Here is a 26,923-nt window from a genome sequence, read left to right as displayed (position 1 = left end):
AATTGGGGGCAGCACATTGATGGGGTTGTGCTACCAGGGGGTGGGCAGAGCCCTATCCAGGTCCACACAGGTTCCAGAGCTGCTGAGCTGCCACCGGAGTCCCCCTAACATCCTGCAGGACTGCCCTAGACATGGGGAAGTGGCCCCGGGGACTTTGCCTGATTAGCATCGCCTGCTCTTTACAGGTGGAACTTGTCCCAAGCTGCTCTTCCCAAGGGGAGTCTTAGCTAGACAGTTCCTTAGACAGGAACAGCACAAACACCCAGGGAAGCCCTCTAATGTTCCAGTTAAGCAACCAGCAGAGTGTCAGGAGAAGTAACCAAGGTGGGCAAGGGGGCCCAGGATTCCTTTCCCTGGCTGGCAGCAGTTACAAGCTTGGTGGTGGCTGGAGCCCAGAAGGGCAATGTGGGGACTGTCATCCCCGGCCAGTGCAGCCTCTGCAGATTAGATACATCAAAGCCAATCTTGCCTGGGTTGTATGCGACAGAAATGAGTGGGACATCCTTGTTACCAACTCAGCACCCCCAGCTCCTGCTACATTGGTAGGCATCACTGTTGATGGAGAATAGTAAGTAATTTTCAATTCATTTAGTGCCAAGGAAAACTGCTCTGGGCAGTGGCTCTGCTTGACGTGAACTTCAGCATTGGAAACGCTCATTCGTGGTTTGGTTTGTTCATTGAATGCCGTTCACTAGCTGTGTGGTCTTGGATACCTCACCTAGTTTCTTTAAGCCTCAAGTTTCCTCACCTGCAAAAGGAGGCTATTAAAAGTACCAACCACATAGGGTTGTAAAATTGCAATGATGCTCGAAAAGTGCTCAACACAATGTCTGGCACACAGTCAGCACTTGGAAGATCTTTATTATAACTGAACCCTTAGTGACCGCCTCCATGTGCCAGGGCCTGCTGGGCGCTGGGGAAAGAGAAATACAAGTGATGCTTTAACTGCTTTTAATGAGTTCACTAAGTAATTGCAGAGGCAAATGTGGAACCCACACACTTTAGAAAAGTAAAGTGCTGTATGTGCTCGAAGAGACCACAGAGGATGCATTGACCAGCTGCCTGCAAAGGCCAGAAAGCCTCCAGAGACAGTGACTTTGGAGCTCACGTGGGAGGGGCAGCTTTTCTGCATCCCTCATCCTTGGCTTTGGCAAGTGCAAGGGCAAGGCAGCAGCCAGAACTGAGCCCTGCTGGAGGGGTCCCCGCAGGCTGGAGGCCAAGGAGAGGAAGACTTCTTATTCAAAACAGCAGGTGACACGAAATCAAGAGGATGTGTGCTGGCAGGTCATAGGAGAGTAACTGAACAGGAGCCAGAGGCCAGGGGTGGGAGAGCAGGAAATGGGAGAACTCAGAGATGGTCCCGCAGCAATACCCAAGGCAGGGCCTCGTCCATTGCTGGGAGTCCCTGCTCCACATCGTGACATGTGGGCAAGCAGCCATGTTGAGAGGACCAGGAATGGGGGCTGGGGGGCAGCACATGCAAAGACGCAGTGGTAAGAAAGAGAGGCCAAGAAACTCCTGAAAATCAGCAGCCGTGATAGAAAAGTGGGCAAAGGATGTGAACAGGCAGTTTACAGAAGATTCCCCAGATCAAACAATTGCATCAAGAAATGGCCAAATTTGTTAGCAATCAGAGAAATGCACATCAACGCAATAATGAGATACCATCTAAAAACTATTATACAGAAAAAATGCAGAAACCTGCATATACCTGAGTGTTGATGAGGATGGATGGGGATAAAGGGAGCGCTCTGGACTATTGGTCAGAACGTAGACTGCACTTCTAGAGAGCATCTAGCTGTCAAATCAAGTATCTGCTTATCCTGTGACCAGCAGCTCTACTCCTGGGAACAGAGCTCAAAGAATTTCTCACCTAGGCCCATAAAGGACATTTACAAAGATGTGCCCTGCAGCTTTATCTGTGGTGGGGGCAGTTTAAAAGCAGTCAGGGAGAATGGATGCATGACATGGTTTTTCTCCACACTGTGGAGAACGATGCAACAATTAGATGAGTTGTACACAGAGCACAAGGAATGTGTCTTAAAATACAGTGTGGAGAGAAAATGGGAAGAGACAGAATGTAATACATAAAACATTACTATTCAAAGGCATTAAAACACACACACACGCACACACACACACACCCAGGAATGAATATTTTACACATGTTAAAATTATTGCCTTTGGGGAGAAGGGAAAAGGGAGTGGTCTATGGAAATAAAAGAGACTAAATAGAAAGGTAATTAAAAAGAAAGGATCTTGTCTGGAGCAATGATGGATTAAATAATAGGATTGACTCAACCTTTTGTACCTGAGTGTAAAGAAAAAATGAAAAGGCATGTTGTGCTTGGGGTCAAGTGCCAGGGATCAGGGGTGCGGGGAGGTGCAGGGCAAGGCTGGGGGAGCAGGCAGGGGCCAGGTCGAAGGAAGGCAGGTCATGGGGCCAGAAATTTCCTACATCACTGAACGATGTGATCAGATATGGAGGCTGGACCAAGGGGATGCAGTTAGAGCACCGAGGTCAGGGATTGGCAAACTTCCTCTGGAAAGTGCTGGAGAGTGAATATTGGGCCCCAGGCTGTGGCTTGTGGGTCTGGGTGCAGTGGAAGAGGAGACCACACAGGAGACCCAGAAAAAGTAAGCGATGGGGACAGAATCCTGTTTCGGAGGCCCAGGGAGGACAGAGTCTCAGGGGGGACGACCAGGATCATCGTGCTGCCATCGTGGGAGAGGACCTAGGGCAGGGGCAGCGGCCAGGTTGCTGGCGCTGCAGGCCGATCTGCAGTTGGGGACGCTGAGCCCAGGGGCCTGGTTATGCTGGAGGAGAGTCTGGGGTGCGGGCGAGGTGGGAGGCGGGAGGCCTGGGGGTCTCAGCAGCGAAGCCACACGTGGCCTCTCAGATTCAGCCTGTCCCAAACCCAGCCCCACTGCTTCCGCCTCCCCATCCTTGACGGGGCGCGCCCAGCTTCCCAGGTGTGAAGTCTCAGAATCCTGTCTGTCTCTCTTGGCTTCTTGGCCTTTCTACGGGGATAGGGGGAAGTAGGAAAAGCACAGATCCCAGTCGTGAAGCCTCTGGGTTTGCCTTTGCCACTAGAGGTCCCCAGAAAGTCACCTCTTCTTTCTGAGCGTCTCCTGGTCTGAGAAGTGTGGGTGGAACCCCCTGCCTCTGAGCCTGCGAAGGGGCTGGGGAAGCCACATAAACTGGTGGAGGTGAAGGTGCTTAGTGCACATCAAGGCATGACACTCATCGCCAGCACCCTCCTCCCTGGTCCCTGCCTCCTGCAGGCGTCATCACCTCCCTCCTGGCACAGCCCCCAGCCCCTCTGTGCTCGTCCATCCCAGGAGCTGGCCACGGTGGACCCTGTTCTGCTGCTCTCAACTGGGCCCCATCCTGCTTACCGGCCCCTTCCTGAGATGACCACGATGACCTCTTGTGTGGCCCATGAGAACAGCATACAGCACTCGCTGTGCCCTGGGCACCCACCGGGCTAAGCACTCTGCAGAGATGGACTCGAGTCACAGTCGTCACGTAATGACAACTATGTAAGACCAGTAATTGTGCCCATTTTATGGAAGAGGAAACCGAGGCATAAGAGGCTGGATAACCTGCCCAAGGTCACACAGACAGTAAGTGGCAGCGCTGGGATTTACAGCCCACAGCCCTCAACCATTGTGCCCTTCAAGCTAAAACACATCTGCTCGATCCAGCTGGGTCTCCTGACTTTCCCAGAAGAAGTCTCTTGGGGTAGGTGCGGTTAGTGCCATTTTACTTAAGAAGAAACAGAGGTTTGGAGAGGTTAAGTGACTTGTCGGAGGTCACGTGGCTCCTAGTGGGGGTGCAGCAGAGCTTCAAACTGTCTCCAATTCTCAAGCTCCTCTGCCACACATCTAATCCCTGAGAAACAATTTAGAAAAAAATCCAGACTGCAGAAAACAGCCAAGTGGAGAACTGTTGCTGGGGACACCCAGCCAAAGGGGGAAAAAAGGGAGCCGGACTAGGAGAAAGCCCCGGGCTGGCGAGGGCTGGGGTGGTCTGGGACCAAGACCAGCTGATGTGCGTGGAACACGGTGTCGCCACGCGAGCTGCTGGAGATGGCCGTCCTCCCGAGTGATCCGCGAGGCGTCATTCCCAGGCAGTCTTATCCCACTGCACAGAAGAGAACAACTCAGAGAGATGAAGGAACCGGTTCAAGGTCTCACACCCAGTAGACGGTGGAGCCTGTGAGTCGACACTCGGGTTCTTTTGTGAAGCTCCTGCTGCTTCTCAAGCCGGGGGGTCTGGTTCTGCCACTCGGTTTCAACTGATTAGACACGTCTCTGTTGTGACCCTACTGCTTTGTCTGCCCTTTGCTCACGAAACCTTATTTATATAAAGTCTCAGGGAAAGAAGTGGATTTCACATCGCCTACCTAAGTGGATTCTCTGTGTCTCCCATATAATCAGACTTAAAGCAATACGGAGCAGGCACTGCACCCAGACGGTGGAAGAACAGGTGGCTTCTGTGTTTAGGAAGGTTCACCGGCCACAGGGCGGAGACAGGCCTGGATGGGGGGGTCTGCACTTCGGAGCCCATTTGGAGGCAGTTGCAGTGGTCTAGGCTCGGGCGGGGCAGTAAGGATGGAGAAGAGGTCAAACTGGGGAGACCGGTGGACTCAGGAACCAGGTGGGCCTCGGGGTGAAGGAGCAGGAGGACCTGAGGATGACCCCAGTTCCTGGCCTGGAGTTCCTGGGGGAGCCCTGGGGGATGGGGAGGACGGCGAAGTCCCTTCGGGCCATGCTGGGTAGAGGAACCTGAGGGAATCGGGACTGGGGAAAGGGTTGGGCACCGAGCCTGAGCTCAGGACAGAGGTGTGGGCTGGACACAGACATACAGGTTTGCAGGCCTCTTTTCTTTTCAACTTTAAATTTTTTAAATAACTGCAGATTCATGGGAAGTTGCAAAAAAATGTACAATGAGGTCCCATGCATAGACCCTTCCTCCAGTTTCACTCAGTGGTAATATCTTACATAACTATTGCATGGTACCAAAACCAAGAAATGGACTTTAGTTCCCTCTACAGAGCTTCAGATCTCATCTGTTTAATATCTCGTGTGTGTATAATTCTATGCAATTTTATAATGTGCAGATTTGTGTAATTGCCACAGCCATCATTTGTCATTATTATTTTTATGTCTGCATATGCAGGAGTGGTGCCTTAGAAGCACCTCTCATAGATCCTTAAGGCTGTGGACTTGGGTGAGATTTCCCAGGAGAGCATGCAGAGAGAGAAAAGGAGGAGGCTTGGGGCAGAGCACCAGACAGAGGAAGAGGGGCTTTGCTCAAGCCCCTGGAAGAGCCTTCGTGGAAGAGAAGGTTCTGTGAGGGAAGAGACCCCAGGCTCCCCTGACAGCGCACCATGTTTCCTGGAGCCTGCCCTGCTATGGTCTCTGGACCCTTTGACCTGGGCTTTCCAGACCAACCCATTTTCAAATGCTGACATATTGGTGCCTAAGCTACACTTCCCAGAAAGCAACTTGTACCTGGAATGCTTTGTTGGGCCATGTGTACCAAATTTGGCCTTGGAAAAATATAAATATATTTGTATATGACAATAATATTTAACATCTGTAACTAAGGCTTGCCAAGGGGACCCAAAAGTCCCTTCCACAAGGCTAGAGACTAGGGTCTTTGCACCCCCAGTACGGGGCCTGGGGTACAGGTGACACTCCGTTGTGGAGCTCTGTTTATGGGTGAATTCTACACTTTCAGCATTTTTTTCAAACAAGAGAGAGCACAGCCATGTAGTCTTCTGAGGCCTTAACAAGTTAACTCCTTCTAAACCAGGGAGGACACTTGTTTCCCAAGGAGGAGGAAGGTGCCCTATTTTCTTAGTGTTAATTTCATGCTCTATATATTTTTGTTCAGTCATTTACACATGAGTTTTTTCACCCGTGAACTCTGAAGTTTGAGGATTGATAACCACAGCCCCTGACACATACACAAGGAAAATGCCAGATCCTTCCCTGGGTGGAGGCGGTGCCTGAAATAATGCCGCAGCGCCCTCTGGTGGTAGATGTCAGTGCTGCACCCTAAGAAGGCGAACAACTCCTTAGAAGACCGTGTGCTTGGATACTCCACCCTCAGGTCCCTGTCACCTACCAGAGGCACATGGTTTACCCAGCCTCAGAGGCTCCTATCTCTATGCTGTCACCCAGCCCAGAGAAAGCCTGGTGTGGACCTGGGAGATAGGGACCAACGTTTATGGATCCCTATTCTCTGTGCTGTGCTGGCTGATGAGGACCCAGAGATGACATATTATTTGTGCTGGGCTGTGCTGGCTGATGAGGACCCAGAGGTGACATCCAGGAGCTCACACCCTGTGGAGGGAGGCAGAGTCAAGACATTCATGACAATAGCTGGGAATGCTGGGCTCTGGGACAGGCAGCCTGGGGTCTGAGTTCTGGCTCTGTCCTTTGTCAGCTGTGGGATCTGGAGCAAGCTCCTTAAGCTCTTTGAGGCTCAGCTTTTTCATATGCAAACAGGAAAACAGGGCTAATAATTAGTCCCTGGCATGGTTGTTGCTAAAAGACATGCTCTACGTGAAATGTGAGGCACATAACAGATTCACCAAATTGAAGGTAATGATACTTCTTATTGATGTAGCAAAATAACCGATCAAAGAAGGGAGAACTGGGAAGTGGGTGGTCAGGAAGAGCTGCACAAGTGAGGAGACATTTCAGCTGGGTTTTGAAGGGCAAGTAGGAGTTTTCCAATCAAATGGGGAAGGGCATTCGGGTAGGTGGACTGTGTGCACAAAGGCACAGTGGTAAGCAGCACTATGGTGCATTCAGGAGGGCTTAACTAATTTGCCCTGGTCTCAGCCTAAGGTGGGAGAGGTAAAGCAGGTGGAACTGAGCTGAACAGGTGAGCCCCTTCAGAATCTTCAGGAGTGGGTTGCAGGAACCTGTATTTGATAAAGAGATCCGGGGGATTCTGAGGCAGACTGCCGAAGGTTTGATGTCTGGAAACCATTACCGCCCCAGGCATTCTGCATAATTCCCTCTAGTCCGTACCTCAACCTGGCAAGATCAATATTATTGTCCTTATATTACACAGCCGAGAGCTGAGGTTCAGAGGGTTCAGGTGACTTGCCTAGCATCAGACAGCAAATGTGAGCCCAAGTTCAATCCCTGGTTTGCTTGACTCCCAAACCCATCCGCACAGTGAGTACTTAGTAAAAGCCAGCTATTACCCTATGTGGCCTGGCTGCCAGATGTGCTGAGCTTGTGTTTCCCTGAGGTCCATGCTGTCAGGATTTGAGGGAGGAGGAGACGGGGCCAGGGAAGCACACTCCGGGGTCAGATTCTGATGCTGGGCACACGCAGGTTCGAGAGGGTCTCCTGGTTAGGATTGTTCAGTGGAGGAAGAGAATCCTGTGCTTCTCAGGCATTCGCCAAAGAGAGTTTTGTGGGTGTGCATGTAATTTTTTTTTTTAATTTAAAACAATCTCAAACTTACACAAAAGCTTCAATTGCTGCACAAATAATGCTTTTTCCCCAGAACCATCTGAAGATAAGTTATCGATACCCACCCATCCCAATACTCTATCACCCCCAATACATCAGTGTATTTCCTGCAAATAAGGACTTTCTCCTACACGGTCATAACAAAACCATTGCTCACAATCGGGATCCCAACACGGTGCATCCCTGCTGTTCGGGCCTCCCTGATGTCCCAGCGGTTCGTGTACAATGAATGGGTCCTGCTCAAATCGGCACATGGAGTTTGCTGTCACGCCTCCTCAGTCTGAAGCAGTTCCTCAGTCTTGGTTTTCATGATCCTGACACTTTCAAGGATTAAGGGCCAGTGATTTTGTTGACTGTCCTCCATTTGGGTGTGTTTGCTGTGCCTTCGTGACTCGATTCAAATTCTGTCTCTTCGGCAGGAATACCTGAACTGCTATTCAGCTGGCGCATGGCTCAATTTGTTTCATTCATGAAGGTGTTTGCTTTGATCATTTGGTGGTGTCTGCCAGGTTTCTCCCCGAAAAGTTACAGTTTCTCCTTTGTTAAAAAATATTTTGAGGGGTGGTGTGTCGAAACTGTGAACACCCCATTCCTCAGACTTTCAATGTATTCATTTGTATCAGAATGAACTTGTGGTTTCCTACTTAATTCGGTGAGTTCTAACCCGTTACTATCATTTTAACTTGATGCTCAAACTGTCTCAGATTTGGCTAACAGGGAGCCCCTGGGAGCCGGCTTCTGTGTCCCCCTGACACGCCTTGTTCCTTGAGCCCTCACTTGCTTTCTGGCACAATCAGATACTCTCAGTTCATCCTGTGCTTTCCTGCCCCAGCCCTGGGGCCAGCCATTTCTCCAAGGAGCTCCCAGTTCCCTGTAGTGGAGAACAGAATTTCAGGTTAATATGTGGGTGCAAGCTGCGCTCATTACTTTTGGGGGCCACTGCTCCCAGGCCCTCTTAGTGAAATATGTGTATGTATATGTGTGGCTAAACACATCCGTGTGTACACACGTGTGCATGTACAGACACAGTCACATCTACATTTCTGTATCTAGCTGTACATCCACATATTTAGACCAAACGTTTACTCATTTGATGAAGCCCCCTTTATGTTACCAGTCTCTTCGCTAGATGGGTTTTGAACTTTCAGAGAACTATGGAACGCTAAAGCTTTCTAAAACCATCCAGTCAAACCTCTTTATTTTACCGATGAAGGATCTGCGATGTAGAGCAGCAGGGTGACAAGACCCAGGTCTCAGGACTCCCAGCCAGGAGGGAAGAATTTGAGGAAGAGGGACAAGAATGTGAGGTTGAATCGAACTTCAAGATTCAAGGTCAAGCGGGCTGTGTTCAAATGGCTGGGGCTTATCTTCTGGGAGAGGAGTGGGTTTATCTGGGAAAATCCCAAAGGCCAAATGAGGAAAAGGGGAGACATTGTAAGAAAGCAGATGCCAGCCTGAGGCAGGAAAGGACTTTGTAACAGTCACAGAATCCCCACTGGAAAAAGGGTGCCCAGCGAGGTGGCAGGTGCAAGCTCGCTGGCCGACCACCTGCGGAGACTACCTGCCTTGGGAGAGTCTCTGCTCTGGGATGATGGTAAAATCCAGGTGCTCTGCTTGCTTCCCAGCCTGACCCCTGTGAGCAGTCCCCTACTGTCCCCGTCACCACCCTGAGGGTCCTGAGAGTCCTGGGTCTTCACACTGGCTTTGTTTCCTGGTTTGGTGCTTCTAAAGCTCTCTTCCCCTCCAGGTTCCCCCAGGGGCCAGCTCATTCCCCTGAGCCCTGAGCCCCTCATCCCTGGCATCCTCTGAAACTGCCCCCCTCACCCCGTTACCACTCCTGCCACCCTGTCCCTCCACCCTGCAAGTCAAACTGTCTCTCATCCTGGGTTATCTTCAGTTCAGAGGCGCTGTCTGGCCACAGGGCTAGGTATGGGGGCTGGGTGTGGGCTTGGGGGCCAGCCTCCCCGACAAGCTGCAGAAGTGCAAGGCCAGCTGCCCAGTGAGTTCTCCTGCCCTTCCTGGGGTCATCCAGACTTTGTACCACTTTGGGGTTGAACCTTCCACACTCACCTGGACTCACTGACTTCTTGGGGTTCTGGTCCTTTTGAGTCATCTCTAGAGTTGCAAGTGGATTCCTGGAGCCATCTAAGAATGCTGTGATCCTGGGGGCTTCATTCAAAGTGTCCCATTCCCCCAATCTACCCTCTGATTCATCTTCCCCTGTGAGTGCTGGTGGCCAATCAGGTGCCAAAAATACTGAGCTGGCCAGGAGGTGGCACTGCTGGGTCAGAACCTGAACCTTACATGCAAATTAAGCTCACAGAAGGGACACAGGTAGGATAAAAGGGAAGGATGGGGACTGGGAACTGGAGGATGTGTGGTCCACCTAAGAGTGTTCTGCATGTGTGTGTGTATGTATGTCTTTGATGGAGTCTGGATGTGTTGTCCCCTCCAAAACTCATGTGGAAATTTGATCTCCAATGTGGCAGTGTTGGAAACTGAGTCATGGGGGCGGATCCCTCCTGAATGGATTAATGCTCTCCCTGGGGGAGGGGGGATTAATGAGTGAGTTCTCACTCTATTAGTTCCCACCAGAGCTCATTGCTTAAAAAGACCCTGGCACCTTCTCTCTCTCTTTTGCTTCCTCTCACCATGTGATCTGCTTGTACCCACCAGCTCCCTGCCACTTTCTGCTATGAGTAGAAGCAGCCTGAGGCCCATGCCAGATGCACCTGTCCCAGAATCGTAAGCGAAATAAATCTCTTTCCTTTATAAATTACCCAGTCTCAGGTGTTTCTGTTATAGCAACACAAAACAGACTAAAACAGTCTTAGTAAACACATACATAATACCAGCAAATACACACATAACCAATGTATGTACACACACATACACGTATCAGTACACACACAATCACCATACACAAGCATGCTAGTAAATATATGTATACACATATGTACATACCTATACATACACACATACTTGCATACATATCAGTATATTTATACACACATACTTGCAGGGTTGTATACATACACATACATATAAATCAGTATATATAATAAACACATTCACAAAAACCAGTATATATAACTTATATATAACATAAATACACACACCATTTTATATCAACACACAAACATACACACCAGTACACACACACTGTGGTATGTATGTGTGTGTACGTATGTACGTGCACACATACACACAGGTGTATGTATATATGCACAGACAGCAACTAGGTGCTGGGGTTTGGGCCTCTAACTTCTGCCCCCCGAGGCTCAGGAAGGCGGCAGCTTCTCCCGGGGTCACACAGGCTCACGTGATCATCACATGTGGATGAGTTCTCGACCTCACTTGATGCAGTGCCCACCTCTGACAGGTCTCAGATGGAGTGCAGCTGGGAGTGCAGTTCTCACAGCAACGACAAAGATTCACAATAAAATACAGTTGTCATTCTGTGTCCATGGGGGATTGGTTCCAGGATCCCCTGCAGATACCAAAATCCATGCATGCTCAAGTCCATCATATAAAATGGTCTGTATTCGCATATAATCTACCCGCAACCTACCGTATACTTTAACTCCTCTCTAGATTACTAATACCTAATACAATGTAAATGCCACGTAAATAGTTGTTATACTATATTGTTTAGGGAATAATTACAGGAAAAGTGTGTACTGTTCAGTACAGGCACAATTTTTTTTCCCAAATACTTTCAATCTGTGGTTGGTTGAATCTATGGAAGTGGAACCCATGGATGCGGAGGGCTGACTGTGTGCCCCCAACTGCACAGCTGTCATTTATATGTCCTCAAACTTAATATGGGATGATCGTGGTTTTCCCCGAAAGAAACATTGCTTTTCCCTGCACAGGAAACCAGGGTGTGTGTTGGGGGGAGGGCTTTAAATGTGGAAGATGGAGCCTGGCTTGGCCCTGCCCAGCTGGGGAGGCAGAGGGTGGGGTCCTAAATACAGGCAGGACCTCGACTGGGCATCCCTAAGAAGAGCAGTCAGCATGTGGTGCTGTGTCATCTTGACACTGGGGGTCCAGTGGAGGCAGAGAGGAGCAGGGAGACGGGAGGCCGCCACCTGGCTAAGCGGCTCAGGCCCACAGGCCATCTGGCACGGAGTGTGGGGACCATGTCAGGCCACCTTTTCCAAGGCGGTGGCCACAACAACAGACCCAGGTAACTGTTGTCTGGGTGTCTCTCCTTGAGGTTCTGTGACCAGGACTTAACCCTTTGGACTGAGAAAGCAGCCACTGGGCTTGGGAAGGGGTCTTGGGATTATTATGGAAGGAGGACCCTGAGATAGCTTTGAGGGAGATAATCTAATCTGAAAAGCGAGAGGAATGTGACCTCATTTTATACTCTAAGCAGGTGATGTTAGAATCCATGCCTTTCTTGAACAAACTAGGCTTTACTTTCAGGTTCTTTTTGATGGAGAGCATGTGTGTCAAGGTCCACTGGCCCAGGTGAAGGCTAAATGCTCAGATCTCTGAAGCTTATGCCAGAAAGAGCAGGTTTGTTCCCCAAAGGCCATGTGGGGTTGTCTGGGGACTCACTGGCCCCATACAGCCTTTAAAGCTGGAGAAGAAATGGTTGTGGAGGATTTTATTTCAGGCCTGCTCTCTTCAGGGTGGGCTTTGCTTGGATAGGGTTGGGGAGCTCCTGGGTCCAGGCGAGCAGGTGCACAGGTGTTAAACATGAACGTGACTACACGTGAGTGCTCTGGCTTCCCTGTTCACATGGAGGCCCTCAGCATACCCGTCTTGAGGGCCATTTTGTGGTCTGAGAGTTGAAGGCAGATATGGAGGGTGGCAGTCTGGAATATTTTAATAATAGACGGGACTGCCTGCCACAGAGCCAACGTCATGCTCTGCAAACACCCTGCAAGCTGCCTGCTCTCTTCTTTATAGGGCTGCTGACTCATGAGTGAACTAAATGCTGCCATCCTGCTACAGAGACCTTAATGTCCTGGCTGTGCTGGAACACTCCTCAGCCTTGTTGGGTGTGATTTTTAAAGATGCAGGGCTGATGGAGGCTTGTCCTTTCTGTTTAAAGGAGAAACAGGTGTCAGAACTGGAGGTGAGCTCACCTGGGGCAAGTGACTGGGTTTTCTCTCATCTTGTAGCAGAGGAAGCCACTGCAGCATCAGTCCCTGGACACGTGGCCTCGTGCCTGGCACCTGGGGTTTACCGCAGTGCTCCGTGAGGGTACCCCAAGTCTGCTGTAGTAGAGGACAGGTGGAAGGTCAGCCGAAGACCAGGATGTGGTAGCGCTCCCCTCCGTTCCTGGGCTCTGTATCTTCGGGAGACTCATCAGCTTCTCTGAGCCTCGTATTCCATCTCTGTCAAATGGGGATGAATAATGCCTGCCCTTTGTTCCCGTGAGACTGTTGGGAGGTGCCCGGTGTGGGAGGGCTTGGTAAACAGCAGGCTGCACACCTGGCCTGGGTCACTGGCTCTGTGCTGAGTGCACAGCCTGAGCGGCTCACAGGGGCCGGGGGCAGGGCAGCTGGAGGGAGTGGAGTGTGGCCCTGCCAAGCCCGGGGATGGCCACACTCCACTAACAAGTCGGAGGATGGGGCGGGGACCCCAAGTCTCTGCCCGCTGATACCACCTCCGAGCAAGCTCCCCTTCCGCAAACATGCCTGGGAGTCCTTGAGGGACAGATTGCATTGAGTTCTGTTGTAATGCTTGTTTTGAAAATGTGAATTTGTTCCAGCACAATTGATAGAGGAAGGAACAATTTGAGCGTGACGTGAATTCCAAAGTTCACATCTGCTCTGCACGATTTTGTCCCCAGAAACAAATGCTGAGAACTGCACCCAGCTGATCCACGCCTAGGAAGACTCACAGACACACACACCAGCACCTCCCAGCTACCCTGGCTCACCGTGTGTGTTAGGAGCCACGCCCACCATATGTGGTGCTAGAACCTTCTCCCCCATTCCAGACCACCCTCCTTCCCTGACTTCACCACAGCTCACAAGCTGCAACCCTGCAGTGAGTGCTTAGAACTTCACGTTGCCTCAGCATCCACTTTTGAAAGTAAGTTTGGCTTTCCCAAACCAGAAGCAGGGCTGTCACCCTTGTGACAGGGCTGACACAGTTTCTAGTACTGTCCCTCACCCAAATGGCTCCAGCTGGTGGCAGAGATAAGAACTTAGAGGCATATCTCTGCCTAGCAGCCTGGGCTCCCTGGTGTCCCTCAGCCTCCTTTACACTGACCATTCAGACATTCGCCCAGTAATTTAAAGCGACCACCTCTCAGTCACATTGTGACCTCCTGGAACTCGTGCCTGCTTGCTTCACACCCACCAATGAAAGCTCCCCGTGGGAAACCTGTTTAGATGACTTTCTGGACCCAGTAAACGTGTTGACCCACAAATCCCCGCCCCCCTCTCTGCGCGTGCTCCCTGACCTCTGCTCTGTGTGGCTTTGTCCAGGCATGCTGTGTACCCCGACAGTCTGTGAGTACTAAAAGCTCTTAAACTTTCACACTGTGGTAGTGTCACTGAATCTCTGCAGCACTTTGACCCCTGAAGATGGGGGAAACCCCAGAGGAACTCAGCAGGTAGGTCCCCTGCTGGTGCTCTTTGTTCAGGCCTGTCAGCTGCTGGAGACAGTAGTTACCAGCTAATAGTTTCATTCAAAACAAACCCTTAATACCTGCTTCCTCAAACAAACTTCAGGTCTTTTTAAAGGCAAAGTACCATATTTATTGTAGTATTTATTGTAGTGTATTTCTTAACGATTTAACATGTATAAAATGATGCTACTTTTTTATTAGGCTCCTATCTTTTTTTTTAATGTGTTACTAATGGAGCCCCTAGCTCTATTTTTCTCCTAGGCCCTGTGTTTTTTATCATACTGTTTTGCAGAGCACAGTGATTTTTAGCAATGTCTATGTCGCAGCACAGCAGAACTCACTGGGAATCCGTGGGTCCCTGCTGTGGCCAGAGCTGCAGGGAGGACACCGGGTTTCAGGTCACTGCCTATGGTTGCAGTAGCTGAGTGGATCTTTGTGCATGTACCTATCTCTCTGGTTGGGTGGTTTCCACGTGGCAACGATGGCAGCTAGTGTGTACACCGAGTGCCTAATACATGCCAGGTCTGTTTTGATTTATGCTCGATCATTCATCAAATCTTCACAACAGCCCCATGAAGTGGGTACTAACAGTTTATTTTACAGAGGAGAAAACTGAGTCACAGACAAGTTAGGTAACTTGCTCACGGTCACCTGTCTAGTAATCAGATGAGCTGGTCCCACTGGACAAAGCTGTCTCACTCTACACCAGGGTGGGCAGACTTTTACTGCCAAGGACGAGACAGGAAGTACAGGTTGTGTTTCCACAGTTTTCTCTGTTGTTTCTTCATTTCGGGAGATTTCTAGAGCCCGGCAGTGAGGGCCGTCATCCTCGGAAAGCTCCCTAGTGTGTGGAGAGCCTCTCGCACATTCTGTTGTATGCCTGCTCTGGGAAGCGGGGTGTAATGGAAGCAGACAGAGTGGGTTCTTGGCCTCACGGAGGTTGAGTTCTAGTGGGAGATTGACCTTGAACAGGTAACCTCACCAGGGTAGCATCCTTCAGGATGGCGCTCAATGAGTCTCACATCCTGAGGCTCACACCTGCGTGTGGTTCTCTCCCTTGTTAACACAGGGTGACAACTGATTAGCTGATGAACACAATTCAACTGGTAAGAGAGAACACATGACCTGCTCGTCTCACAGCAAGTTCACTGGTTTTTCAGAAGACCTAAGACTCACTTCTGTCTGCCTCAGATGTCTAATTAATACCAAAGTATCTTTCTTATTCATGAAATTCTAGTAGTCTCTGGCTTGTCTGCAGCTCCTGTGTACCTATTATTCAGAAAAAGTCAGACTCGTGTGATGGATGGAAAGGCTCATATAGTGTGGTGTTTTGTGCAGAACAGCTAGAGGCATTACAAATGCGGGGAGAAAATAGCTGATAGGGAAAGTGAAGTTCTGACACTCCTGCCAAAGAGCACTTCAGCTTTAAGTAGATATTTCCACTTCTCAGTGCTGGGGGGAGTGTTAATGGACCTGGGTGTCACTGTGGTTGAACCTTGGCAAGGGAGACTGGGTTTCTCATACAAAGAAGGCAGCTGCGGTGTCAGCCAAGAGAATGCAGATCTGCACAGTCGGAAATGCTGAAGGATGCTGGGTCAGCTGGCCCAAGAGACGCACGTCCACAGGGCAGGTGGTTGAATGTTGGGGTCAGGGCAAGCTCAAAGCTGCCAGGAGAATTCAGTTCTTATTGGAGCTGGAGGGAGGAGCTGCTCAGTGATACGTTTGCTCTGCGCTAGGCATTTGCACAACAGGGACGAGGGACAGGGCTTCAGGGGTATAGGACTGGGCAGTCACACAGGCACCTACATGTCACCCAGGGCCCTGAGCTCATGTGACACTTTGCTACTGCCATCTTGAAACTCTTCATGATATTTGGATGAAGAGCCCTGTGTTTTCATTCTGCACTGGGCCCTGCAAATTATGCAGCAGGTCCTGACGCAGCATCCGACTCAGTCATTGTCCTGATTGCTTGGTTATTTGTGAGGCAAGAGGTGCCCTGACAGCCTTAAACCCATCCTCTGATGTCTTACAGAGTGAGCCCATAGCCAGAGGAGGAAGACAAGAGGTTGGAGTCCAGTGTCCCAACTACACCGTAGCTACCAACTCTATTACCTACAAGATCTTGGGCAGAGAGGTCATTTGACCTCTCTTGGCCTCAATTTCTTCCTCTGTAAAAGGTACATGCTAATAACAGCCCGGCCTGCCTCACAGAATTGCTATGAGCTCCTTGAGAATGGGGACTCAACTTCTCCCTTTTGCACCTGGTGTGGAATCCAGCCCAGCACCTTGCATTTAGTAACAGTGCACACTGTTGATGATTTAAAACATGAGATAATGGGGGAAATCTCTTAGGCAAAGCCACATAAATGACTGAATGGAATTATGTTTCATCATAACACAGTCTGATGTCTGGTGCAGATTTTCCATCTGGACTCTGCTTCTCTGGGTTTTCATATAAGAGGGAGACAGAGCCTGCTCACTTTGGGAATGCGCCCTTGAAAATCTCCTCCCGTGGATGCTTGGAATATGAAATGAATATCATACAGGAATACATGTGTGCTCTTCTCTTGTCGGTCCAGTTTTAACTATCCAGGTCCTCCCTTATCATGATTATCAGGGTAACAGCCACCTTTCTGAATGAATTCCATGGCCAAGGAGTTAGTTGAATTCGTACCACACCCTACTGTTATGCCCTGCATTTTACAGATGAGGCTCTGATTTAGGAAACCTGCTGGCATCTGTCAGCTGGGAGGTGGCAGTGCCGGGATGGAACCCGGGTCTTCCTGGTGCTGCAGTCTCAGGTCCTATCACCCCTGCTGGGCCTGCCTAATGTTCAGTGTGCTCCCTGAGGTGGGCTCCCTGCTGGCTACGTTATGGATCACTCAGCAAGATTGTCTAAAGATAGCCAGTTGCGTGTGTTTTAGCCTTCCGTGTTTCTGGAGGCTTAAAGTGAAACATGCTAGAGAGACTGAAGGTAGCTGTGCAATCTCCTTAGAAAATCTAGGAAACTTTATAATTTGTTTATTTGGGTAATAGCTTGATTGTGATATAATCCACATACCATACAATTAACCTATTTAAAATAGGTTACATTTTCATCACCCCAAAAGAAACCCCACACACCCTTTAGCAGTAACACCACATTCTCCTCATGAGGCAACCACGAAACTGCTTTCTGTCTCTATGGATTTGCTTATTCCAGACATTTCGTATAAATGAGTGTTGGGAAAATACAGGAAAATGATCAGGGCCCCTCAGATGTTCAGAATCTTGCCGAGCATCTGATATAAATATGCACGTGCGCCCAGGTGTTCCTTGTTATTGTCTAACGTGATCGTGCGTGTGCACCCCGGTGTTTTGAGTTACGGACTTAAGTAAAGGACTAATGGCTCTGATGCACAGAGCTTGTCAGGACGCTCCGGGAAGCCGCTAGGGCAGCTGCTCCTGGCTCTGAATAAAGCCTATTGATTTTTCCCCCACGGCTCCCAGGACCTTTTCCTATTGCCTAGCTCACAGACCAGTGTGTGGAGGGTTTGTGACCCAGTCTGTACAACGGGCTCAAGGGGTCTGTGAGCCCGAGCTTTACAATGAGCCGTACAATAAGATGCCTCTGGTGTCTTTTACTCAGCACAGTGTCTTCAAGGTTCATCCAGGTTGCAGCATGATCGGTGCTTCATTCCTTTTTCGGGCTGAATCATATTCCAGTGTGTGGATAGATATTTTGTTTATCCTACCATCAGTTGATGGACACTTGGGTTGTTTCCACTTTTTGGCTATTACAAATAATGCTGCTTGTTGGGAAAAATAGGAAAATGTCAGGGCCCCTCCGATGTTCAGAACCTTGCTGAGCATTTGCTGTAAATATCCTCAGGTGTTTCTTGTTACTACTTTATGTAAGTTGTGTATGGGCACCCAGGTGTCCAGGGTTGTGGACTTAAGTATAAAAGACCAGCAGCTCTGATCCACAGTGCTTCTCAGAACTCTCAGAGGAGCCACTAGGACAGTTGCTCCTAGATCTGTTTAAAACCCATTCATTTTTCTATACCCACAGCTCCCAGAGCCTTTTTTTTTTTTTAATCTATTACCTAACTCACAGACCTGTGTGTGGAGGGTTTATAACCCAATCTGTGCAACAGACTCGAGGATCTGTAAGCCCTAGCTTTACAATTGGCGTAGTTGGCAGGATATTTGAGCAGGTACAGGAGCTGTAAAGCCCCTGGGAGAGGGAGGAAATGTGGCTACTCCTGAACATGTCATGCCCTCTGGCCACTTTCTTGTTGACCAGGATCTGGTTGCACTGTGGCCTCAGAGAGCTCCTTGGGATGGGGAGGAAATATGGCTATCCTTGAGTATATGGTGCCTGGTGGCCACTTTTCTGCTGACCAGAGCCTGGTCACTGCTCACTATAATACAAACTGATCAAGATTTAAAGAAGAAAGCAGAGCTATTGGAAGCACAGATAATCTGCCTGGAGGATGATGTGCTGCAACTGGGCACTTGGAAGAATGACAAACCCTGTGGTGAATTGGGGGAGACTGTGCATCCCCAGGCATGACCTGTCATGCACCAGAAAGTGAAATGCAAGCAGCCTACGGGACCAGGTGGACAACCAGTGGGCAATCCACATATGACCCAATTTACCACCTATGTCCCATATACTGAGGTGGAGTTAGCTGACTTGGGGAGACAGTTTTGGCACAAACAGGGGCAGCCCCTGGCTGCTTGGCTGTTGCAGTTATGGGACATAGGGGTGGATAGTGTGATGTGCTCTGGTGAGAAGATGGAAAAATTGGCCTCCATTACCATGCACTCGTCCCTGAGGCAGCAGCTGCAGAATAGCTGCAGGTATGCACAAGGGCCAGGTAATCAGTCCTTAATGGACTGGGTGAGTGCAGCTGCCCAAACCGTGTGGGTGAATGCTGGAGAACTGCCCAAGATTGTTAGCAAATGGCAAACGTATGCTGAGTTAGCTCAAATAATTTGAGAGCTGGGGATGCGGCAGTCCGTGTTTAGTGTGAACACCTGTTGCCCAGACGATGAAAATTTTACAGGCAGCGTGAGAGACATAGTGCTGCAAAATGCCCCATCAATGTCCTCTGGGTCACTGATGGCCATACTGGACCCATACATTGGTCGTCCTATACATGAAGTAATGACCACGCTAGCCGACGGGCTAAAGTGGAGGATAGAAGACAAGCAAAAGGGGTCTGGAAGGTGCCTAAGACCAAACCCCCAAGAAATGATCAGGATCTTATCCTGAGGGGACCAAGCAAGCCGAGCCGTAAGCAGATGTGGCTTGACTTGCTTGCAGCAGGGGTTGATAGCAAGAAAATTGACTGGCAGCCAAATGCAGTCCTGTTTGCCTTGTGGCAGCAATTACACCCTGAACAGCGTTTCTTAACTAAACGTCCAACAGGTAGCAAAGTGCACTCAGTGGATTTGAAGGACTTTTTGGTTGCTCCCAAGGAGGCGGATGAACTGTTCAATTTTGAATAGGGAGCAGGCCGAGGTGCTCGTCCTCTGGGAGCAGGCGAGGACTGGGGGCCTCATGTTGAATTGGCAATATATTGGTCGAGGACGAATGTGCAGCATGTTTTGGCATTGGTGGATACAGGTGCAGAATGTAGCCTGATATATCGCAATCCAGGTAAGTTTCCAGGGGCCATAGTTCGTCTAGATGGCTATGGAGGACATACTATTGAAGTCAAAGCTGTGTCATTGCCATTGGGCATAGGAAGAATACCTCCTCATGTATATACTGTATATATATCTCCTGTACTTGAATACATCTTGGGTATGGATGGACTTTATGGTTTGCACCTGCAAACAACTGTTGGAGCGTTTCAGCTGTGGATACGGACAGTAAAGCCTGTGTTACAGGATATGCTAAACATGACCCACAGGTGTTACCCCAGCCAAGACGTGTGGTTAATGTAAAGCAGTATCACCTACCAGGAAGACATGCAGAGATAGGTGCCACTGTATTGGAATTAGAAAAAGTTGGCATAATTCGTCCAGTTCATAGCCCATTTAATGCTCTGGTATGGCCAGTGAAAAAACCTGATGGTACCTGGAGAATGACTGTAGACTATCGAGACCTAAACAAAGTAGTGTCTCCTTTGCGTGCAGCCGTGCCTTCAGTTCACAACTTGATGGATCAGCTGATGACTCAGCTGGGAACTTATCATTATGTATTGGACCTTGCAAATGCTTTTTTCTCTATTCCAATCTCGGCTGATAGCCAAGATCAGTTTGCCTTCACCTGGGAAGGGAGGCAGTGACCTTTCAAGTATTGCCCTAAGGTTATCTGCATAGCCCAACCATTTGTCATGGTTTAGTGCCTGGGGACCTAGCCAAGTGGACAAAGCCCAGCACGGTTACGGTGTTTCACTACATCGATGATGTGTTGTTAACCTCTGATTCTCTTACAGATTTAACCCAGGCAACTCCAATGCTGCTAAGTCATTTGGAACAATGTGGGTGGGCTGTGAACACATCCAAAGTACAAGGACCTGGGCTGTCAGTCAAATTCTTAGAGTGGTTTGGTCGGGTAAGACGAGGGTCATCCCAGAAGCTATTGTAGATAAGATACAGGCATACTCTCAACCCACAACTGTAGCTCAGCTACAGATATATTTGGGACTTCTGGGGTATTGGAGAGCTTTTGTACCCCTTATGGCTCAAATGGCATGCCCACTGTATGCATTAACAAAGAAAGGAGCCCCCTGGGATTGGACTGAGGAAGTAGAACAGGCTTACCAGGCTACAAAAAGGGCAATACAGCAAGTACAGGCTTTACAAGTGGCTGATCCCACTAAACCTTTTGAGTTAGATGTAAATATCACCCAAGAGGGGTGAGGATGGGGTTTGTGGCAAAAACAAGATTGATTCCGCCCACCTGTAGGATTCTGGTCTCAGCTCTGGAAGGCTGCTGAAGTATGCTATTCTCTAATAGAAAAACAGCAGCTGTGCATTCTGCCTTGATGGCCGGTGAAGCTATCACAGGAACTGCCAAAGTCCTAGTAAGGACAACATACCCCATACTAGGTTGGCTGCACACGTGGGCAACCAACCCTAAAACAGTGTAGCTCAGATTCCCACTCTGTCTAAATAGGGAGCGTATATAGAACAAAGGAGCACTGTGTCAACGAGTCCTCTGTCCAAAGAGTTGTAAGCTGTGCTAGGCCCAGTAGAGTTTGTGGAGGAAACTTTGACACAACCATTACCCATGGAGGTGGAGGCTACACCTTTCCATGAGGGACAGGGACCTATCACAGAACAAGCTTGATATACAGATGGCTCTAGCATGGGACCTTCAGCATCGTGGACAGTGGTTGCTGTCCAGCCCTTAACAGATATTATGTGGTATGACAATGACACAGGGCAAAGCAGTCAATGGGCTAAATTGAGAGCAGTATGGATGGTGATAAAAAATGAGCCGGGCCATTAACCATCTATACTGACAGCTGGGCTGTGTACAAAGGTTTAACCCTTTGGATTTCTGCTTGGAAATATCAATGGTAGATGGTAGGCCACTGACCCCTGTGGGGACAAGCCATGTGGCAAGAGTTATGGGAACTGGGGCATGAGAAAGAAGTAACCCTTTTTCATGTCACAGGACATTTCCCCCCAGCCAGTCCAGGAAATGATGAAGCTGATGCCTTGGCTAAGGTAAGATGGCTGGAGAGAGCTCCAGCTACTGATGTAGCCCAGTGGTTACATTGATGAATGCAGCATGCTGGCAGCAAAACCATGTGGATGGCGGCTCAAAGATGGGCCCTGTCTGTAAAATGGGAATATGTAGTAAATGCCTGTCATGCTTGTCCAGCACGTGCTCAAGAGAGTCCACACCCCTGGTAGGTACCCCATATAGGTGGGCAAATAACTTGAGGAAGGGTACCCCTGACTTGATGGCAAGTGGACTTTGTCGGACCACTGCCAAGGTCAGAGAATTTCAGATACATCTTCACTGCTGTTGATATAGCTACTGGTCTTCTGTTTTTATGGCCTTGTAAGGCCCCAGACCAGGTAAACATTGTGAAGGCATTGAATAGCCTTACGGCCATGCATGGCTGACCTGTAGTCATAGAGAGTGATAATGGAACCCACTTTACTGGACATGAGGTTCAGAAGTGGGCCTCCCAGTTGTCCATTCAGTTACATATGCCATATCATCCCCAGGCAGCAGGATGATTGAGCAGTACAATGGTCTTTTTTAAAAAGGGGCTAAGGCTATCTGCCCAACCCCAATCCCTGAAGGGGTGGACACGGTGGTTATGGCTGACAGTCAGGATTATAAATGAGAGACCCTGCAAGGGTGGGCCCTCTCCAGTGGAAGCTCTGTTGCATAGGGCAGCAGCACCTATACAGCTGCAAGTCACTACTAGAAATGAGCTTTTGAAGCCAGTATATGGCAAGAGTGGAAATATTCTCTTACCAGCCCCAACCTGTTTACAACAGGGACAGACAGTACAGTGGGAATGGCCTTGGAGAATAAAGGTCCCCCATATACACTAAGTAGGCCTAATAGGGTCTTGGGGGAAAGGATTAGAAGAAGACTTGCAAATTTCACCTTGGATGACAAGTACCTGGCCTCCTCTAGTAAAGGTAACATGGCCTGGAACAGATAAGCCCTCTATTCCAAAGGGCACATTTGTATTATCATTATGGCCAATTATGAGTTCCCCTATACTGTTACATGCAGAACCTACAGATCCAACAGTACTAGCAGATAAGGTATGGTATCATAAGCCAGGTAAGATACCTATTCCTGCAACCATCTTTCCCAGGATGGCAAACTAGCATGTATCTTACCAGAGGGGCGAGAACTCCCCCTATTGGTACCCATAACCCTTCTGTCTTTTCGCCCATAGTGTTCTGGCTGCAGGGACCAGAGTCAACTGCATACAGACATGTGTTCGTGTGACCGATGTGTTGGCTTATTGAATATACACTGAACTTCATACCAATGATGCCTACTAACCGGACATGTGCAGTTAATAATTGAAAGAGCAAAAGTACAGGACAAACTTTAAGGACAAGCCTTAAGGCATATTGGACAGACGATAGGTTGTATGAATGTAAGGGTCACTTATCCTTGCTAAGGGAACATCGCGGAAGATTCCGAACACGTAGATTGTACGGCGAGGGACCCTGAAGGGGTGGATTGTTGGGAAAAATAGGAAAATGTCAGGGCCCCTCAGATGTTCAGAACCTTGCCAAGCATTTGCTGTAAATGTCCTCAGGTGTTCCTTGTTACTGCTTAATGTAAGTTGTGTGTGGGCTCCCAGGTGTCCAGGGCTGTGGACTTAGTTGCTCCTAGATCTGTTTAAAACCCATTCATTTTTCTATACCCACGGCTCCCAGAACTTTTTAAAATCTATTACCTAGCTCACAGACCTGCGTGTGGAGGGTTTGTAACCCAATCTGGGCAACAGACCCAAGGGGTCTGTAAGCCCTAGCTTTACACTGCTATAAACATTCATGTACAGGTTTCTGTGTGGACAAGTGTTTTCACTTTTTTGTCTGTGTGAATCTTTTCTAGGAGCTAAGTATGGTCTCTAGAGGACCCTCATGGACGACACTGAGTAAACTCTAAATCTGCTTGGGCTCAGGTTTCTCATCTGTAAGACAGGTCTGGGAAGAGCAGTGTGGTGTGTGTGCACACAGAGGACAGATGTGTGTCTATGTGTCACCTGGCGTGGAAGCAGGGAGAGGGGGCTCACTGGGAGGAGAGCTGGGGAGGCACTCAGCAGAAAGAAACTCTTAGACGGAAGGAGTGATGAACCATCAGACTCTTCCTCTCTCCTCTCCCAGGTCCTCTTTGCTGAGCTGGCAAAAGGTATGGGTGAGGAGGGTTTAAGGCAATTTGTGCTCAGGCCTCAGATCAGCACAGTTTGACTTGGAGCGTGAATATGGAATCATGCCATCAGTAAGTCAGCCAGCAGGGACTGCCTTCCTATTGCCCTGTGGTCTCATTCCAACAGCAGCCTGGAATGGCCCCTGAGTCTATGAAGTGTGGGGCTGCTGCCAGAGGCCTCACCTGGAGAGCCAAGATGTGCCCATCCATCCTACACTGACTGCCATTTTGTTTCAGGGTGACAGATGTCTTCTGGTTCCTCTAGGAGTGGCCTGATTTGGCCAAAATCATTTGGATTCTTCAAATGCAATTTGGCAGAGTGGAAAGAGGAAGAGCTGTGAAGTTGGGCAGACTTGGTTCAAGCCCTAGATTGGTCACTACCCTCCCTGAGCCTCATTCTCTTTCTGTCGCATGAGGACAATGCTTCTCACTTTGTCAGACTGCCAAGAGGATCAGATGACTCAGATGACGCGTGCTAAGTGCCTGGAGACAGCTGACAGTCAGTAAAGGTAACTTTGTGTGGAAGAATGCTGACTGTCCTACCTAAGGCACAACTGAGTCTGCAGTTAGTGTCGTGGGACCTGGGGGCGGAAGGGGGAGAACCAGGAGGCTTATTCTGCTTTGCAGCTGGATGCGTCTTTTCCACAAACGAGCCTTCTACGACATCTCCACAAAGTCATGGATTTCCTCCGAAAATAAAAATCAACAAGAAAAATATTAAGTCTCTGTAGGAAAAGTGAATAAAGGACTTACAAAGTAAAGCAACTTACAGAAGTAATATACATAGCCAAAACCCTATATATATTTGTAAGGAAAATTGAAATATAAAGGGTCAGGGTCCCTCAGATGTTCGGAACCTTGCCGAGCATGACCTGGCCTGTTTAACGTTAATATGCACACGTGCACCCAGGCGTCCCTTGGTTATTATTTGATGTAATTGTGCACGTGCGCCCAGGTATTCTTTGGTTACCTGACTTGCAAAATATAAAGGACACATGGATCTGATCCACAGTGCCCTCAGGGTACCCCGGGAGGCCAGTAGGGCAGCTGCTGCTAGCTACCTGAGCCTGTATCTGAATAAAGCCTATTAACTTTTACCCACAGCTCCTGGGATCTTTTCCTATTACTAGCTTGTGACCTGCAGGTGAGGGGTTTGTGACCCAGTCTGTACAATGGGTTTGAAGGGTCTGTGCGATCTAGCCCTACATAGTTTCTACAGTTTCAAGTACATAGAACCACAAAAGGCCAAAATAAGCGTGTAGGAAAAAAGTGTGACTTCATTTGTAATGAAATGCTACCTCCAAATACTCTTCTCTTTTGCAAGCTGGCTCTGTCTTTTAAATTAATATATACAGTATTGGGGAGGACACAATGAAATGGTTCTTACATACTGCTCATAAAAGCATACACTGTACCAACCTTTTTGGAAGACAATTTAGCAATATTTTCCTAGAGGCTTGCAACTCTTCCTGCCTTTTGATCTCATTGATAACACTTCCAGGAATTTCTCCAAATAAAATAACACAGATGCATGCAATAGCTTCTGCATACAATGAAAGAGTTTCACAATATTTTTAAAATGAGAATATCTTTATACTTTTTGCTGAGAAAAATTATTCATATTTTTCCAGTGGGCATATGTTACTTTTATAGTTAACATGTTAAAAGTTTTTAAAAGGATCTTTTCTTTTCTCCTGCTGTTTTTTGTATCTTCTCAGTGCTGGTGAGACGGCCGCTGCCAGAGCAATGGGGACAGGCTGAGCAAAGACCAGCCACAGACCCGCGCCTGTGCCAGCTCTGAGGTGCCACATGGAGCAATCCAGAGCATCCCCCTCCACGACAAGCACCATCTTTCACTCAACAGTTCATTACCCAATTAACAAATTTGGCCCCCAGCAGGCTATGCTGAGTCCAAGTTCCAGAGGCCATAACAATACATTCCGAGCCACTGCTGATATTATTCCTAAATGTGGGATTAAAACAAAAAAATCAATTAAAACTAGCCCTTTATCAAGGCTCTAAGCATCTTGCTTCCTCAGCACCTGGAACGAATAGGGGGATAATTCTTGTAAAGTGAAAGAGTTTTCCATTTTATGGTAATAAAAAATTTTCACTTAGAAACAAGATTGATTCAAAATAATCTTAGTCTGAAAGATAAAGCCTAAAAGAATGCGGTTTATTCTCTAAGAAAAAGTACCTTTTGCTATCTCTGTTGCACTGGCCAAGTTACTTTAGGAATTGGAGTCTGTTTCCACATTTGTAAAATGAGAAAAAGAGGACTTCCCCCACAGGGCTAGTGTGAAGATGAAATGAGATGACACATGCCAAGTGCCTAATACACTGCCTGGGTTGTGTTACGTGCCCAGCAAGTACTCCCCCCTGGCTTAGGGCAAGGCCATAGAGGAGGGTACAGAAAAGAGTCGTAAAGGTGGGAAGAAGAAACTGAGAAGATCTTGAGATAGTCACTCAAAATGGAGTCCCAAAGTTACAGCTGAAAAGGATTAGGACATGTTTTATAGAAAATGTTTAGGAGAGAGGAGTGGAAGGTATTATGTAGATCCATTTGTGTGCCATATGCTTCTGTGATAGATATGATCTGAATTTGGAACCAAAATTCCCAGGCTCCAGGCTCTTGCAGTCACTTAACACAATGGTTGTCTTTTTCAAATATAAAATAAAGTTAGTGAATATATGCTTCACCTGTCACTGCAGGGATGGCATGAGAAAAGGCATGTGAAAGTAGTTTGATCAGGGCAAATACTTTTCACGTATGAGGTTTTAACACCGTATAGGTGATCTGAGAATTGTCAGGGATGTGATGATTCTGTGCGACAAGGTGTGTGTCGTGGGTTCTTCAGAAACAGTGCAATAACCCAGAAGAGAATACTAACCAGGTGTCTGTTTCTAAGAACTATGGAAACTCATTGGGAAGTTTTGGCACTTTTCCAGACCAAAGTAATATT

General features: G+C 48.5%; 1 long non-coding RNA gene across 1 annotated transcript in view; it reads right to left on the bottom strand.

The window, feature by feature from the left end:
• Nucleotides 1-7,597: 7,597 nt before the first annotated feature.
• Nucleotides 7,598-26,923, bottom strand: part of LOC134362891 (uncharacterized) — a 59,127-nt gene continuing 39,801 nt past the window's right edge. Inside the window, exons 2-4 of the long non-coding RNA XR_010021655.1 lie at nt 12,606-12,737; nt 10,880-10,996; nt 7,598-8,377 (exon numbers count right to left, since the gene is read on the bottom strand). This is a non-coding gene — a long non-coding RNA (uncharacterized LOC134362891). The remainder of the gene's footprint in view (nt 8,378-10,879; nt 10,997-12,605; nt 12,738-26,923) is intronic.

The sequence above is a fragment of the Cynocephalus volans genome, chromosome 14 (genome assembly GCF_027409185.1).
Source record: "Cynocephalus volans isolate mCynVol1 chromosome 14, mCynVol1.pri, whole genome shotgun sequence".
Taxonomy (NCBI): domain Eukaryota; kingdom Metazoa; phylum Chordata; class Mammalia; order Dermoptera; family Cynocephalidae; genus Cynocephalus; species Cynocephalus volans.
The sequence above is the reverse complement of the archived record's forward strand: the minus strand, read 5'-3'. Positions and strand labels throughout refer to the sequence as shown.